The sequence below is a fragment of the Hibiscus syriacus genome, unplaced genomic scaffold (assembly GCF_006381635.1).
Source record: "Hibiscus syriacus cultivar Baekdansim isolate YM2019G1 unplaced genomic scaffold, ASM638163v2 tig00010968_pilon, whole genome shotgun sequence".
Taxonomy (NCBI): Eukaryota; Viridiplantae; Streptophyta; class Magnoliopsida; order Malvales; family Malvaceae; genus Hibiscus; species Hibiscus syriacus.
In genome coordinates, this window is record NW_024062239.1 from 2014960 (window position 1) to 2031999 (window position 17040).

Here is a 17040-nt window from a genome sequence, read left to right on the forward strand (position 1 = left end):
ATTATCAACAGAAATGTATGCTACAGTTAAAATGTATATGTGTACATTATCAACAGAAAAGTATATTATGTTTGAAATGTATATTGGTACATTATCAACAGAAAAGTATACTATAGTTGAAATGCATATGGGTGCATTATCAACATAAAAGATGTTATATTTTAAAGTGCATACTGGTGTATTATAAATATAAAGGGAGGTTACAAATGAAAATAAAGAATTATGGAAAATGATTATGATAAATGGGGAATAAAATATGTATAAATACCCAAAGGTTATTTATTATATTATTACTCACTAAGATATACTTAACATGTGTATTTCCACGCGTAGGTAACAACAAATTAGTCAAGTAAGGAGTGAAGTTGTAGCAGCAGATATCATTCACCAAGGTTGACTCACCAGTAACAATAAACGGTAGTAAACTTTTTGTAAACTTGTTGGCATGTAATTAAATTTAACATAACATATTGTAATGTGTTTTTAATGAATACTTATTTATTATGTTTATTTATATAGAAATTAAGTTTACAACAAAATTTTAAAGACTTTATAAAATCAGTAAAACGTTTTTAAAGTAATATAACAATTGTATACATATACGGAAACATATATACGTATATAGGTGTTATATTTATTGGTATCAGAGCTGCAGGTTTAGCCGATTTTCGGCCAAATCTATTTCTATTTAAAATAGAAAAAGGATTACATGTCAATAAAGTTGTAAATGTTACTGAGTGGTGTCAGTAGAAGGTGATTGATAACACTCCTTAATAATGGTATTGTTATTATTATGAGTGTTTTATTAGATGTTAGAATCATTTAACTCGCGAAGAGCGAGAGAACAAGAAATGCAAGACGGAATGGGGAGTGAAAGTTGTGAGGATAATAGTGCACATCCTCTTCCTTCTGAAAATGCAAGTGCACCTGTACCTCAAGGGATTTCGGAACCTGCTTTTGGAACTTTCATGCAAGTCCTTGATGCATACTGACTTGGTTTCAACCTCCCCCTGCTTCTCTCGTACCTCGAATATTGATTCCAAAGGAGTTGAAGAGTTTAGGAGCTCCATAGCTCAGAGAATATGAGGGTAAGGGTCCTATGTAGGCAGATATGTGGTTAAATGATTGAGGATAATGCTTGAAAGCCTACAATGTTCATATCAGGAGAAGTTGGGAGGAGTTTTATCTTTGTTAAGAGGATCAGCTCTAGTATGGTGGTCCAATACTACGATGTATGCACCCTCAAAGCAAGTCACATTGTAATTTTTCCAGGAAGATTTCAAAAACAAGTATGTGGGTGAGCAGTTCAAACGAGCAATGTTGATGAAGTTCCTTTATTTAAAGCAAAATAACCGAGTTGTCCATGAATTTGAGGCTGAATACAACAAGTTTAGTCATTTTCCACTTAAATTGTGCCAAATGGTAAGGCCATACATGATTGTTCATAGAGGGTTTAAGGCTCATGCTGAAAGAGATTATGATGGCCTTATACTTGTCGAGTCTGCAAGAAGTTATAAACAGAGCCAAAGCTATTGAAAGACCTCAAGAGGAAACATTAACGACTGAGCAGAGTGTTCAAGCAGGGAAAAGAGTGGGAATGCCTTCCTCTCCCCATTATGCTAAAAAAGGAAAAGACTTGAGTTTCAGATTCTATGAGAGGGATAACTTGCAGCAGCAGCACAGAAGAGTAGACAATCCCAGTCTTTTGCTGCTAGCTTGAGTAGAGCTTATGGGGAAAAGAATCCATGTCAAACTTGTAGCAAATTGCACTGAGGAGTATGTAGATTTGTTAGTGGAGCTTTTTTTCTATGTGGCGATATGGGTCACTTTGCACAGAATTGCCCTAACAAATCTGGTGATAACTCGACACAGTCTGAAAGATCAGTAGCAGCCTCAAGTAGAAGTAGAGGAAGGTGTAGATCCAGGGGGTAAATGGATTCAATACAGAGACAAGGTACTCAGGGAGTCGTAAGAATTTATAATATTAAGACTAGTGAGGATCGGGATAACCCTAAAATTATAACAGGTATATTTCACCTTTTTTTATGAGCATGTTTTCGTTCTAGTTGACCTTGGTTCTTCACATTCATATATTAGTACCAAGCTTATTAGAAGTAGAGGAATTCATTTAGAACCAATTGTGAGTGAGATGATAGCGATAAATCCCATGGGACAAAGTGCAAGAGTCACTAGAATATATAGAAAACTTCCTATAAAGATTGAAGATATTATATTTCCGGCAAACTTGATGGAGTTGCCCTTTGATGAATTTGAAATTATTCTAGGCATGGATTGGTTATCTTCACATTATGGATGGGTTGATTAACGTAAGAAATAGTTGTTTTTAAAGAATACAGAAGGTTCATAAATTGTAGTAATTGACAAAAGATCAAAATCACCCTCGAATGTGGTATCAGCTATGACCACGAAGAAGATGATGTCAAAAGGTTGTATAACTTTTCTTGCCAATGTGATAGATACTCGAGTTTCGAAAGCGAAAGTAAATGATATTCCCACCGTTAGAGAATTTCCAGACGTTTTTCCAGACGAATTACCAGGATTGCCTTCGAATCGTGAAGTAGAATTTAGGATTGAGGTTTATCTAGGTACAGAACCTGTATCGATGGCTTCATATAAAACAGCTCCGACTGAATTGAGAGAATTAAAAGTCTAATTGCAAGAACTACTAGATAAGGGGTTTATAAGACCCAGTGTTTCTCCGTGGGGAGCACCGGTGCTATTTGTGAAAAAGGACGAGACTATGCGGTTATGTATTGATTATCGTTAATTAAATAAAGTCACAATAAAGAAAAAATATCCTCTTTCGAGGATTGATGATTTGTTTGACCAATTGAATGGAGCATTGGTGTTTTCTAAGATAGACTTAAGGTCAGGGTACCATCAGTTGAAAATCAAAGAGGATGATATTTCAAAGACCGCTTTTCAGACTCGGTATGGGCACTGCGAATTTATAGTAATGCCATTTGGTTTGACTAATGCACCAGCGAAATTCATGGATCTGATGAACTGAGTATTTCAACCATATCTAGACCAATTTTTAGTGATATTTATAGATGATATCTTGGTATATTCCAAGTCAAGAGAAGAGCATGATGTTCATCTTCGAGTAGTTCTTCAGACGCTTCGCGAGAAGAAGTTGTATGACAAATTGTCAAAGTGTGAATTTTGGATAGTCGAGGTTGCTTTCCTTGGTCACATAATTTCCATAGAAAGTATTCAAGTAGATCCAAGAAAGATCCAAGCTATAGTGGATTGACAGTCTCCAAGGAACATTTCTGAGGTTCAGAGTTTCTTGGGACTTGTCGGTTATTATAGGTGATTTGTGAGGAATTTCTCAATGTTAGCCTTGTCGCTAACTAAGCTGTTGCAGAAGGATGTGCCTTTTGTATGGACGAAAAAGTGCCAAGAAAGTTTTGAAGGGCTCAAGAATATATTTATGGAGACCCCGATACTTGTATAGTCGGAGTCGGGAAAAGAATATGTGGTGTTTTGTGACGCATCCCATAATGGATTGAGGTGTGTTCTGATGCAAGATGGAAATGTTGTAGCTTATTCTTCTAGACAGTTGAAGAATTATTAGAAAAATTATCCGATGCATGATTTAGAATTAGCGGCAGTTGTGCTTGCATTGAAAATTTGGCGTCATTATATGTATGGTGAGTGGTGCCATATTTATACTGATCATAAGAGTCTGGAGTATTTATTGACACAGAAAGAATTGAACTTCAGACAAAGAAGATGGATTGATCTTCTAAAAGATTACAATCTAATCATGGACTATTATCAGGTAAGGCGAATATGGTAGCAGATACATTAAGTCGAAAGACTTTTGCTTCTTTATGAGCCTTGGATGCACGCATGTCAGTAAAGGAAGATGGTGTTTTAATTGATGAACTTAAGTTAAAGCTGACTTTTTGGATCGGATTAAAGAGTTGCAAAAGTTAGATGAGAATTGTTTGACAATAATGGCACAAGTCGGGAGAAATGAAATCAAAGACTTTGAAATAAGAGTGGATGGATGTATATACTATAAGGGAAGACTTTGTATACCCGATGATGATGATTTGAAGAGGGATCTACTGTATGAGGCATATTATAGTCCTCTGACTATGCACCCAGGCGGAAATAAAATGTATCAAGACTTGAAAAGTCGTTACATGTGGTCTAGCATTAAAAGAGCTGTAACAGAGTTTGTTTCTAAATGTTTAACATGTTCGCAAGTGAAATCTGAACATAAAGTGTCATATGGGTTACTACAGCCAATAACCATTCCTAAGTGGAAATGGGAGCGAGTTACGATGGATTTCATTTTGAGGCTACCTTTGTGACTGGATAAAAAAGATTTGATATGGGTTATTGTAGATCGATTAACCAAGATAGCTCATTTTATTTCAATTTGGGTAGATTACTCGATGGATAAGTTGGCAGAGTTGTATATTAAAAAATAGTCAGACTGCATGGAATACCTGTATCAATAGTGTCTAATAGAGACCCATAGTTTACTTCAAGGTTCTGGAAGTCGTTGCATGAGGCATTGGGTACTCAATTGAACTTCAGTACAGCTTTTCATCCGCAGACAGATGGGCAGTCAGAACGAGCCATTCAAATACTTGAGGATATGCTAAGGGCATGTGTGATCAATTTTAAGGGATCATGAGATAAGTATTTGTCGTTAGCGAAATTCACGTACAATAATAGTTATCAATCGAGTATTAAGATGGTCCCGTATGAAGCTCTATATGGGAGAAAATGTAGAACACCATTAAATTGGTTTGATTTTGAAAGATCGAGATATGATAGGACCAGATTTGATGAAAGATATGGAAGATAAAGTGAAAAATATCCAGAGCAATCTAATGATAGCCTCGGATCGTCAAAAGTCATATGTGGATTTGAAAATGAAAGAAATAGAGTATCAAGTGGGAGACAAAGTATTTTTGAAAGTATCACCTTGGAAGAAGGTATTTTGTTTTGGGCGTAAAGGAAAATTGAGTCCGAGATTTATTGGACCGTATGAGATATTGAAAAGGGTTGGACCCGTAGCTTATCAGTTAGCTTTGCCTCCAGATATGGACAAGATCCATAATGTTTTCTATGTATCGATGGTGAGGAGATATAGATCAGATCCTTTGCATGTTATCACTCTTGAAGAGATAGAAATTGACCAGATTTGACTTATGAGGAATAACCAGTGAGGATCTTGGCTAAGGAAACCAAGTAATTCCGTAGTAAGAGGATTCTGTTGGTCAAAGTGCTTTGCCAGAATCAAAAGGTGGAAGAGGCTTCCTGGGAAAGAGAAGACAATATGAAAAAGAAGTTTCCACATCTCTTTGCTTCAGGTATTTCTTTAAAATTCAAGGATGAATTTTATTAAGGGTGAGAATTGTAATGCCATAAATACTGATATAGGGACTATATTGAAATGATTCAAAAATATTAGGATTTACTCTATTAATAATGAAAGATGAGAATGGTTAGGATTAATGGTTAAGACTAAATTGTGACTATGGATTATTAAAAGGGCATTTTGGTCTTTTATATGAAAGAGAATTTAAATGTATTTTAAATTGGTATATAGATAAGGGAAAAGGGGATTAGGTTAAAAAATTTCTCTTTCTTCTTCTTCTCCTTTTCCCGTAGAAGAGTTCCCTCATAAGATCGAAATCAAGCTCCTGAGTCGAGTAAGTCGAAAGGCAAAGGCCAAGTTCCGAAGTAATTATCTTCTCATTTTGGATTATATAAGCAAGGCGAGCCATGTGAGTACATTTTATGGTATGCAATCTAGATGAAAATGATTAGAAATTATTTAATATGAATTATTTAATTGTTAATGTATGTTTTACTGTAATTACTATGTTTTATTGAATATATGGAAATGATATTGTGTATGAGTTAGAGTATGAACTGCTCTCAAATAAATGAAATTACTAATGCATATGGTGCATTATTGGCATGAAAGGATGTCATAGTTGAAATGTATATAGGTACATTATCAACAGAAAATCATACTTTAGTTGAAATGTATATAGGTACATTATCAACAGAAAAGTATGCTAGAGTTGAAATGCATGTGGGTGCATTATCAACAGAAAAATATACTATGGTTGAAATGTATATGGATACATTATCAGCAGAAATCATACTTTAGTTGAAATATATATGGGTACATTATCAATAGAAAAGTATGCTAGAGTTGAAATGCATATGGGTGCATTATCAACATAAAAGTATGCTAGAGTTGAAATGTATATGGGTACATTATCAACAGAAAAGTATACTATGGTTGAAATGTATATGGGTACATTATCAACAGAAAAGTATATTATAATTGAAATGCATATGGGTGCATTATCAACAGAAAAGTATGCTAGAGTTGAAATGTATATGGGTACATTATCAACAGAAAAGTATACTATGGTTGAAATGTATATGGTTACATTATCAATAGAAAAGTATACTATAGTTGAAATGCATATGGGTTCATTATCAACAGAAAAGATGTTATAGTGTAAAGTGTATAATGGTATATTATAAACATAAATGGAGGTTACAAATGAAAAGAAAGAATTATTATAAATGATTATGATAAATGGGGAATAGAATACGTATGAATACCCAAAGGTTATTTATTATATTATTACTCACTAAGATATACTTAACGTGTGTATTTCCACACGTAAGTAGCAGCGGAATTAATCAAGTAAGGAGTGAAGCCGTAGCATCAGATATCATTCACCAAGGTTGACTCACCAGTCACAATAGGGCGGTAGTAAACCTTTTGTAAACTTGTTAGCATGTAATTAAGTTTAACATAACATATTGTAATGTGTTTTTAATGAATACTTATTTATTATGTTTATTTATATTGAAATTAAGTTTGCAACAAAATTTTAAAGACTTTACAAAATTAATAAAACTCTTTTAAAGTAATGTAACAATTGTATATGTATATGAAAATGTATATACATATATAGGTGTTACATACAATTAGCCTCCAAGGTTCATATACTATATGTCTTCGAATTAATTTATTTTTCACATGAACATAGAGGAATGTACCCCTCTCAAGTTTAACTCGGCCTACACAATCCTATGATGGGTTTAGAATTGAGGCTCTGGCAGGCCCAAGGGTGCATGAGCAAGGAGAACTCGGGTCCCTTTTTAGAACCTAAACCATGTCACTCTGGGAATTAGAACCTACCCTTAAACCTTATACAAACCTTAGGATGACATTTTATGTCATGCCTTATTATTTTACTATTCGAAGCATGCAAACTAGAGATTTATGCGGTTAGGATTTTATTTCAAACAAAAAGTATGCGGGACTAGAAATCATGATCAGGTAGGAACGAATGCATGTCGGGTAGATATCATGTGGGTATGAATGATTATAATTTTGTGTTTATTATTAATAAATTATATTAACTTTGTTTCTTTTTATTTCTTTATTCATTTATTTTTGTATCTATTTTTTAAAATAAGATGTATTGATTTGGGAGTATTTTTTAGCTTCATTAAGCTTTCATTAATAGACAATAGGTTTATAATGTAAGAGGTAAAAAATACCGAAGTACGAGAGTGGACAAAGATGACTCAAAATGAAGAAAGGAACATTATGTAAAAAGGTTACGCGTCAGGGTTGGCTAGCTAGGCGTCGATCAATCTAAGGCGCAATTATGTTATGAATTGTAGAATATTTGGGATTGCTAGAAAGAAGAAATTAAATAGAAGTTCTAGCAATACTACGATGATATTGAATACCTGCTCTATGTCAAGATAGACAAACCTTTAATCTAGGCTTTGGATCAGTTTTGGGATCCAGGATACAGTTGCTTCACCTCTAACAAAGAAGACATGGTGCCCACCATAGAAGAATACATAGCTCTGCTACATTGTTAAAAAATTCAGATGGACAAGTCTTCACCAAGTTTTCCAAAAATCCTCATTTCAAAGTGGTCAAGCAAAAATTATTGGGGTGGACAAAAAATGGGTGTCTGGTCGAATCCAGTACAAAGGTAAAGGAAGGAATTCTATGGATTGAAATTAAGAAATTGATAAAGAATAATCTTGATGAGTGAAAAGTGATCGATCTCTTTGCGTTTGAAATTTATGACCTAGTCATTTTTCCAAAGACTCTGTGACACATTGAGGCAGATGTGGATGAATTGATCGAATAATTTCCAAAGAGGGTGAACCCCGCTCCAACAATCATAGCTAAAACATTTGATCATTGAATCAATGTCGAAAAGTTGTTGAAGATTGCTTTACAAGTTGCATGGATTTGCTGCAAGTCTGGATCCACAATCATTTCTGAAAAATCAGAAAGGTCTTTTTTTGTCAGTACAACACAATCTATTCACCTTTGGAAGATTTCCTCGTACAAACATGACAGGAAGGCATCCCAAGAGAAATATGAGCGAAGATGTTAATACACCTTCATGACAAAGATATCATCTAGAAAGCCTCTTGGTTAGCGCATAGTAAAATAATCTACTAATGTAGAGATTTGAGCATAGTGATGTTACTTAGTCTATATGGAGGAATTGGATACACCCCACTTTTAGCCCTACGATGGCATGGGGAATGACAGTTTATTTCAGTCAATTAGTAGCTCTGTAAGTTCAAATTCACATATCACGAGGATAACTATAAAAGAAAGATCAAGGAAATATATGAATCGTGGAAGAAATATTTTCTAAATTGACATTATTAGAGCTCGAAAGATTCTTATGTCAGATTTTGTCGAGTGGAGGAGACTAAGAAAAAAAATAAAAAGATCACATTACATGACCATTAAGACACTCACCGAATCGAAGAACATCTTAAAGCTGTCATATACAAGTTAGAGATGGCAAGTAGTAAATTTGAGGCAGAGCGAAAGGAATAGGAGGCGGAAGTGAAAATTTTGGAAGATGAGAAGTTCCAATGAAAGATGGATGCAGAAATCCAGAGAGACAACTAATAAAGAAGACAATAAACAAAATAAAGTTTGAGATGAGCTCGAATATCTAAACAAAGGGTTTAAAGAGAAAGCTCAGATGATTGCTAACTTGAAAAGATCGTCAAAGTTATGGAAAGATGAAGTCAGAAGCTTAAAGAGGAAGGCTAAATAATAGGGTGAAAAGAAGCATTGAAAGATCAGTTGAAAACTAGTCAAAGACATTTATCAGGAGTCAATACCAGAATAAGATGTTGAGGACTAAAGTGAGTGAATTAGAGAAATCTATTTAAAAGCAATAAGAGCAAGATAATAAAAACCATAAGGAAACGCGTTGTCAAATTAGAAAGCATTGCGAATAGGTACAAGAAGCAGCAATGAACTCCAGATAACCCCCTATGATAAAGGACTTAGTGGCATTTTCGATGGAACAGGCCCAATGAGAGGTAAAGGAACGGGATGCAGTCATCCGAGACTTCTTGGAGTAGATTCAAAAGACCACTCGATATCTGTGTGGCTTAGCAAAAGAAGTTGGGATAGTGAGGTAAGGAATTCAGCCAATGAATAGTGAATCTCAAAGACTCATCAACTTGTTGGAGGCTATCTAAAGTCTTGAAGAGCCGGCTCAAGTCTACCTTTCATTGTTTCTTAATCTTAGTGTAATAACACTGTTGTCTAAATTAAGGCTATTCAATTATAACATACACTTTTTGGATCAATACCTCAAAATTTGGCAAGCATTTGTTATACATTTTTTTCATTTTAATTCTGCATTGGTTGTCCCTTGTTCCCATATGTAATGGGGTAAGGGGGAGGTAAGATAGTAGGCTGCCCCCAACATCAGGTTGAGAGCAGCTTCCGTAGAAGACCTCCGAATTATGAAATGCCCTCCGTGGGACTCGATCCCACGACCTCAAGGTTAAGAACCTTGTGCTCTACCAACTGAGTTGGATAGTCACATCCTCATAATTATTTGATTGACTAATAACAATATTTTATTCTGCAAATGAAAAAGCATTGGACTTATCACATCCTCATAACGCCCGATTTCAATCAAAGAAAATGGAAGCTAGACTCAAGAAAATTTAAGACAACTTCGCCAAGTTATAAAAAGACTTAGAGAACAAGACAAGCCAAACTCACAAAGGCATGATGGATATTATTACAAAAAATTCATAGTAGCATAGTTCACCAAATCATGGCCACGCTAACTGAACTAAATTTTACCAACATTCCCAGGGTTGGAGGATCTAAATAAGTCGTTGCACCACCTCCACCACCAAAGTTGATATTTACACCCTGGGAGATTCCAAGGATACACAAGAACTCCTCTTCCATAAAGTCACATGCTTCCTTGATAAATCTGCTGAATAACCCGAAAAAGCATATCCCAGACTTTGATAAGCAGGATAAGTCTAGGAAAATGGGGAAAATAAGACAGTTGGAAGATAAGATGAAAATTGTCAGGGACAAAGAGGGTTTCTATGGTATTGATGTTATGAAACTGAGCCTGGTTCCAGATTTGGTACTGCCACTAAAGTTTAAAATTTTGGAGTTCAAAAAATTTGAAGGAAATAAATGTCCATCAACTCATATAACCATGTCATATCAAAAGATGACAGGATATGTTGGGAATTACCAACACTTGATCCACTATTTTCAGGAGAGGGATCGATTAATGCTACAACTGATGGAGAAGAATCTATGAGAGTTTTTTGACAGTACGTGTATGGTGGAAGGACGTAGCTATGCAAGTTCATCCTCCACCAGATGAGAAAAACTAGGAAGCATTTTGTATACCCTCAAAGCTCCTTATTTTGGGTACCTGGTGGTAATCACTTCTGGAAGCTTTTTGGATATGGTAATGGTTGGAGAGATGGGGAATGACCACTAAGCAAGTAAAAATTGGAGGGGCGAGTCCAATAAATGACAGACCATGAAGAAAAATGATAGCGAGGTCAATAACGTGGACACTTTTAGGAATTGTGTTACAATATTTAAGCCTAATTCGACCATTGTGGTATGAAAAAAATGTGCATTGTGAATACTATGGTAATCAATTGGTAAACACGCACAAGTCGTATAATGCTAGTCATCCATTGGTAATCACACCTACGGTAAAGGCAAGAGAGAAAGTACTCACCAGAGGGATAATCACTGCCCTGAAACTATTTGCCTACAAGGATAGTAAGCAAGTACCTGAAAATATGACAGTAAGGTGGAAACTATCAATGAAATGGGCACTTCACTAGGAGTGGGATATGCTACTCGCAGAAGCCTGCCTCATCTCAGAGATAAATAGAACCCTTTAGAGGAGATGAACCGATGATCAATGAGCCAATAAAGGATGAAGAAACTGTGGAATTCTTGAAATTCCTAAAAACATTATTAATACAGCATCGTGGAGTAGTTACACAAGCTACCGGCTTGTATTTCAATGTTCGCACTACTGTTAAGCTATAAATTGCAATAAGAGGCATTACTGAAAGTGTTAAACCAAACATTCTTACTGAAAGATATAACAATCAATAAGTTGGATCGTTTGGTTAAAAACATTCAGGAGGACAACCTTATTTCCTTCTCCACCGATGAAATTCCACTAGAATGAAGAGGAAATCTAGGCACTGTACATCATGACCACTACAAAGAGCATACCTTAACTAGTGTGCTCATTGTAATGGCTCCATGCTAAATGTAATGCTCTTAGTCTCACTCAAAAGGTTACCCATAGATATCGCACATATGAGGGCTTGTCAAAATGTGGTCCTAGCATTTTATGGAATGAAAAGGGAAGTGCTCAGCAAGCTTGAAATCCTACTGACTATTGGACCAGTCACGTATAATAGAATTTTTGTCATGGACATCATGCCCTCGTATAGATGTCATTTGGGAAGGTTGTAGACTCATCAAGAGAGGTGTTCCATGCTCCACCAAAAAATAATTTTTTTCATTGATAGGGCCTGGTAACATTCAACACGGAGGAGGTTATTGTGGTAACGGTATCCGCTGACACCCCTTATATAGCAGTGGATGAAGACATCGTGGAATACGCATTTCATTCTGTGGAATTTGCAAATTCCACCTTCATGGCACAAAAAAACAAGATTCCTAAACCATGATTATCAAATTGTACAAAAATGAAAATTATGATAACCTAGGAAAGAGGTGCCAGAACCAGGAAGGATTTGGGAACACCTACAAGAAAGAATTGAGCCTATCTACCCTATTATGTAGCTGGATCATTTTGGCCTCGGTTATCAACCAATCCATCATCAAAGAATGAATAAGATCCAAAAAGGGTAAGAAATAAGAAGAACAAGGCTAGCTGGTGATGAAGTCTAGTGGGAACCAAGGTTTTTCCCCTCTCCACAAAACTTTCATATTAGGTGGATAAGAGTTTAAGAATGATGCAATGGTGATTCTCTCCACCCTTGAAGATTCTCTGGAAAATTTGAAATCAACGATATAATGGAGGATGGTGCAAGAAAGTATGATCGATTTGGAATCTGTCTATTACCATCAAGGTCTGTATTGAGATACTGGACCGCCAAAGAACTACCTGTGTTTTTAAAAAAAAAATGGGAGTAATGCTCAAAACTATCACTATTTGCTTATACCTGAGGCAATAGGATCGTTTGTAAGGTGTATTAAACTATTTTTAATTAATTTCAGTAAAAGATGCATTCTGGTTTTCTCACATGGCAAGCACATTTTCCATCCATTACTTAAATATTTTTATGTATATTATTTGTTTCTACTATATGTGAGATAGTTTCTCTTGCATATATATAATCGAAAGAGGAAAATAAAGAGGTCAAAATAGGCACTAATCTCTCTATTGAAGTGCAACAAATTCTGATCTAACTACTTCAATCATGTGTTTGCATGGTCGTATCACGATATACTAGGGCTAGATAAGGACATGGTAGTGTATAAGCTACCAATTAAGCAAGAATACAAGCCTGTACAATAGAAATTTAGGTGAATGAGACCTGAAATACTTCTAAAGATAATGAAAAGTGAAGAAACATTTCGACACTGGTTTCCTTTAAGTGGCCAAATATCAAAAGTGGGTGGCCAATATGTACTTGTACCAAATAAGGATAGGAAGGTGCATATGTGTGTCGACTATCGAGACCTTTACAAATTAAGTTCAAAAGACAGTTTTCCTCACCCACACATAGATACTCTGTGGACAACACAGCTAGGAATTCTCTTTCATTCATGGATGGTTTCTTTAGGAACAACCAAATTAAGATGTATCCCGAATATATGGAAAAAAATCATTTTGTCACCATATGGGGGACATTCTGCTACAAAGTGATGTTGTTCAGACTTAGAACGTAGGGGAAATATACCAAAGAACCATGATAACCTTGTTCTATGACATGATACACAAGGAAATAGAGGTGTAAGTCGATGAGGATCGTCAAAGCTCAAACTGAGTAGCACATTGAGAATCTTATAAAGTTGTTTCAAAGATTGAGGCAGTTTCAGCTGAATCTCAATCTGAACAAGTGCACTTTTGGGGTTATTCATAAAGTTGTTAGGCTTTTCATTAAGAAAAGAGGGATCAAAATTGATCAAGACAAGGTCAAAGCAATACAAAATCTGCCACCCCCTCATGCAAAAGGAGTTATTAGACTTATTGGGAAGACTAAACTACATTTCCAGATTCATCTCACGGTTGACTGACAAGTATAATATATTTTCTACCTACTTAAAAAGAACAAACCTAGGATATGGGGTAATGATTGCCATGATGTCTTTGAGAATGTGAAGGAGTATATGTCGAATACTCCATCCTAAAGTTAAAAACTCTATACAAATCTTTGTTCTTATACTTTTCCATATTCAAAAACTTGATGGGATGTGTACTAGGATTACACGATGAAACTAGAAAGAAAGAAAGGGTCATTTACTACTTAAGTAAGAAGTTTACAAATTGTGAGAATAGATATCCGTCAATTGAGAATGTCTGATATGCCTTTGTCTGGGCTACTCAAAGACTCATACAATATATGCTATAGCACACACATGGTTGATTTCTAGGTTGGACCCGTTAAAGTACATGATGGGCAAACTCTCTCTCAAGAAGGTTAGCTAGTTGGCAGATGTTGTTATCCGAATTCAAATTCAATATGTAAGTCAAAAAGCCATAAAGGGAAGTGACATATCTGACTTCCTAGCTAGTCTAGCTTCAGACAATTATGAACCATCAAATTTCAATTTTTTGGACGAAAATCTTATGGCCATATATAGAAGAAAATAGTTCTTCCACATATGAATATTGGACGATGAATTTCGATGGTGCATCTAATGCTTTGGGCATGAAATCAGGGCAATTTTGGTTTCACCTGAGGGAGATAACTACACTTTCATGAGTAGGTTGAAGTTCAATTGCACGAACAATATGACAGAATACAAGGCTTGTGTCTTAGGACTCAGGGCCGCCATTGGTCCAAAAATAAAATTTTGAAAGTATACAGAGATTTTGTCTTAGTGATCTACCAGCTTCGAGGAGAGTAGGAAAACGAAAGACTATAAGTTGATAGAATATTGAAAACTCATCTTGGAGTTAATAGAGGAGTTCAACGAGGTCACGTTCCATTACTTACCCAGAGAAGAGAACCAAATGGCAGATGCTTTGGCTACCCTTACTGATGCATTCAAAGTAAATGGATAGTCAGAGATGACGCCCATTAAGATGCAATCCTATGAACTGCCAACACATTGCTACCACATTGAAGAAGATGAAGATGGGAACCCTTGGTATCAGGATGTCTTACAATACATCATGTATCAAAGCTATCCTAAAGGCACAACAAAAAATTACAAAAGAATAATTCAGAGAATGGTCGCTGGGTACGTCTTTGATTGAGAAATCCTTTATAAGAAAAGCCATGATCAGATTCTATTAAGGTGTATGGATGCAAAGGAGGCGAAAATAAGACCCAAAGAAGTACATGAATGAGTATACAACACTCATGCCAATGGATATATAATGGCAAAACAAATTATGATATTTGGGTACTACTAGTCTACAATGGAAGGGGATTGTATCGGTTATGCTCATAAATGTCATAAGTATCAGATTTACGGGGATAAAATACATATTCCTACGCACTTCATGTCATGACAGCACCTTGGCCTTTCTCAATGTGGGCCATTAAACGTAACCGATAAAATTTATCTGAAGCCTTCTAATGGGCACCGATTCATACTCGTGGTGATCGACTACTTTACCAAATGGGTTTAGGCAACTTCATATGCTAGTCTGACATAATCAACCATCTCTAAATTCCTAAATAAAGAGATCATTTATTGAAATGGTTTCCCAAAAAGGATCATTACAGACAATGCGCTTAACCTGAACAATAAAAACCACCATAATTGCACTATCTACCAACCAAAAATGAATGGAAGGGTAAAACCCGAAAAAAAATATAAAAAATATAGTAGAGAAAATGGTAGAGACATATAAAAACTGGCATGAGAAGTTATCATTCACCCTGTTTGCATATCAAACCTATGTGAAAACTTCGACCTAGGAAACACCATTTTCCCTAGCATATAGAATGGAAGTTGTGCTACCTATTGAAGTAGAAACCCCATCACTTAGAGTGTTATCAGAAATAAAGTTGGACGATGATGAGTGGGCTCAAGCTTGACATGACCAACTAAACTTAATCGAGGAAATAGGCTAAAAGCCATCCACTATGGCCAAATATACCAAAAACAAATGATCTTGGCACATAACAAGAAAGTTCATCCGAGAGAGTTTCATAAAGGCGATCTAGTTCTGAAAAAGATCCTACCTATTCAAAAGGATTTTCAATGAACATGGATGCCAAATTATGAAGGACCTTATGTCGTGAAGATGACCTTCTCTATATGTGCTTTAATCTTGACTGAGTTGGATGGACATAATTACCTAATCTAGCAAATTCAGATTCTATCAAAAGATACTCTGCCTGAAGTCAAAAAAGCATAGAGTGAAAAACCAGCAAAGGGTGCTTTAAAAAAACTATAGTGAAACCCCTCAAACTTAGGCAAAAAAAGAAGGTTCAAGATGAAAACCTACAAAGGGATCTTAAAAAACAAAGTAGGTCACAAGTGAAAACCTATAAAGGTGACTTGGGTAATGATTCAGGGTTCATGCAAGAAAAGATCCTAAGTCAAAACAGTATCACTAACAAAATCTCCAAATTGTTGAATGCATATGAGATTCAACTATAACACCCGAAATCCATAAAAGTCAATGACCCAAGAGGAATTTTGCACTCTTCATGCATCATCATAATCTTAAGATCTTCTTGACACAAGTGGTGCTCGATCCATCCTACGGCGTGCCAGTTCAGAGAAATCTATGTCATTGATATATATGGAACCTATTCTGTATTCTTTGTCATTCTCTTTTTTAAGTGTTTTCCATGTAATCGTCAAAAACCACTCATTTTCCATACATAAATAAAAACAAAGATTCCTTTTAAAATCCTATCTATTATTATGCATCTTGCATTGAGATTAAGTACAGATATTTATTAACATTAAAAAAAGATCATCTAATATTACTATACAAAAATTTCTTGAACAGTGCAGGTATTTTAAGCCGAAAGAAGTTCTAATATGGGACTAGTAGAAATGGTTTGGACATCACCTCAATAAGTCATTCATGTCACAACTCTCGGAAAAGGGAACTTCCTTCAAAACTCTCGGAAAAGGGAACTTCCTTCAAAGATCGCTCCCTAGCAAATTCATAAAGAGATCATGAATTACGGTGACCAAAATTGCTCATAGGACACCGGATGACCGAGAATACAATAGAAGATCTAGTTAATAAGAGAAAATCAAGACCTCTCTCCGGGAGACAAAAATGCTAAAATGACATTTGAATTTTAGGCATACCTTAAGACATTCATTACATTCATACATAAATTTACAATTTTACAGATTGATTGAGTCGATTTCAACTTCACGAAAAAAGATATTACTCAAATATAATCAATCCAACTCGAAAGTGCATTGAATGCATGATAACAATGAGAAACTATATCCGATCTAAATTTTCTATAAGAATG

General features: G+C 35.4%; 1 pseudogene; it reads left to right on the forward strand.

Moving 5' to 3' along the window:
• Positions 1–2419: 2419 nt before the first annotated feature.
• LOC120204490 overlaps positions 2420–17040 on the forward strand; it is a 28050-nt pseudogene continuing 13429 nt past the window's right edge.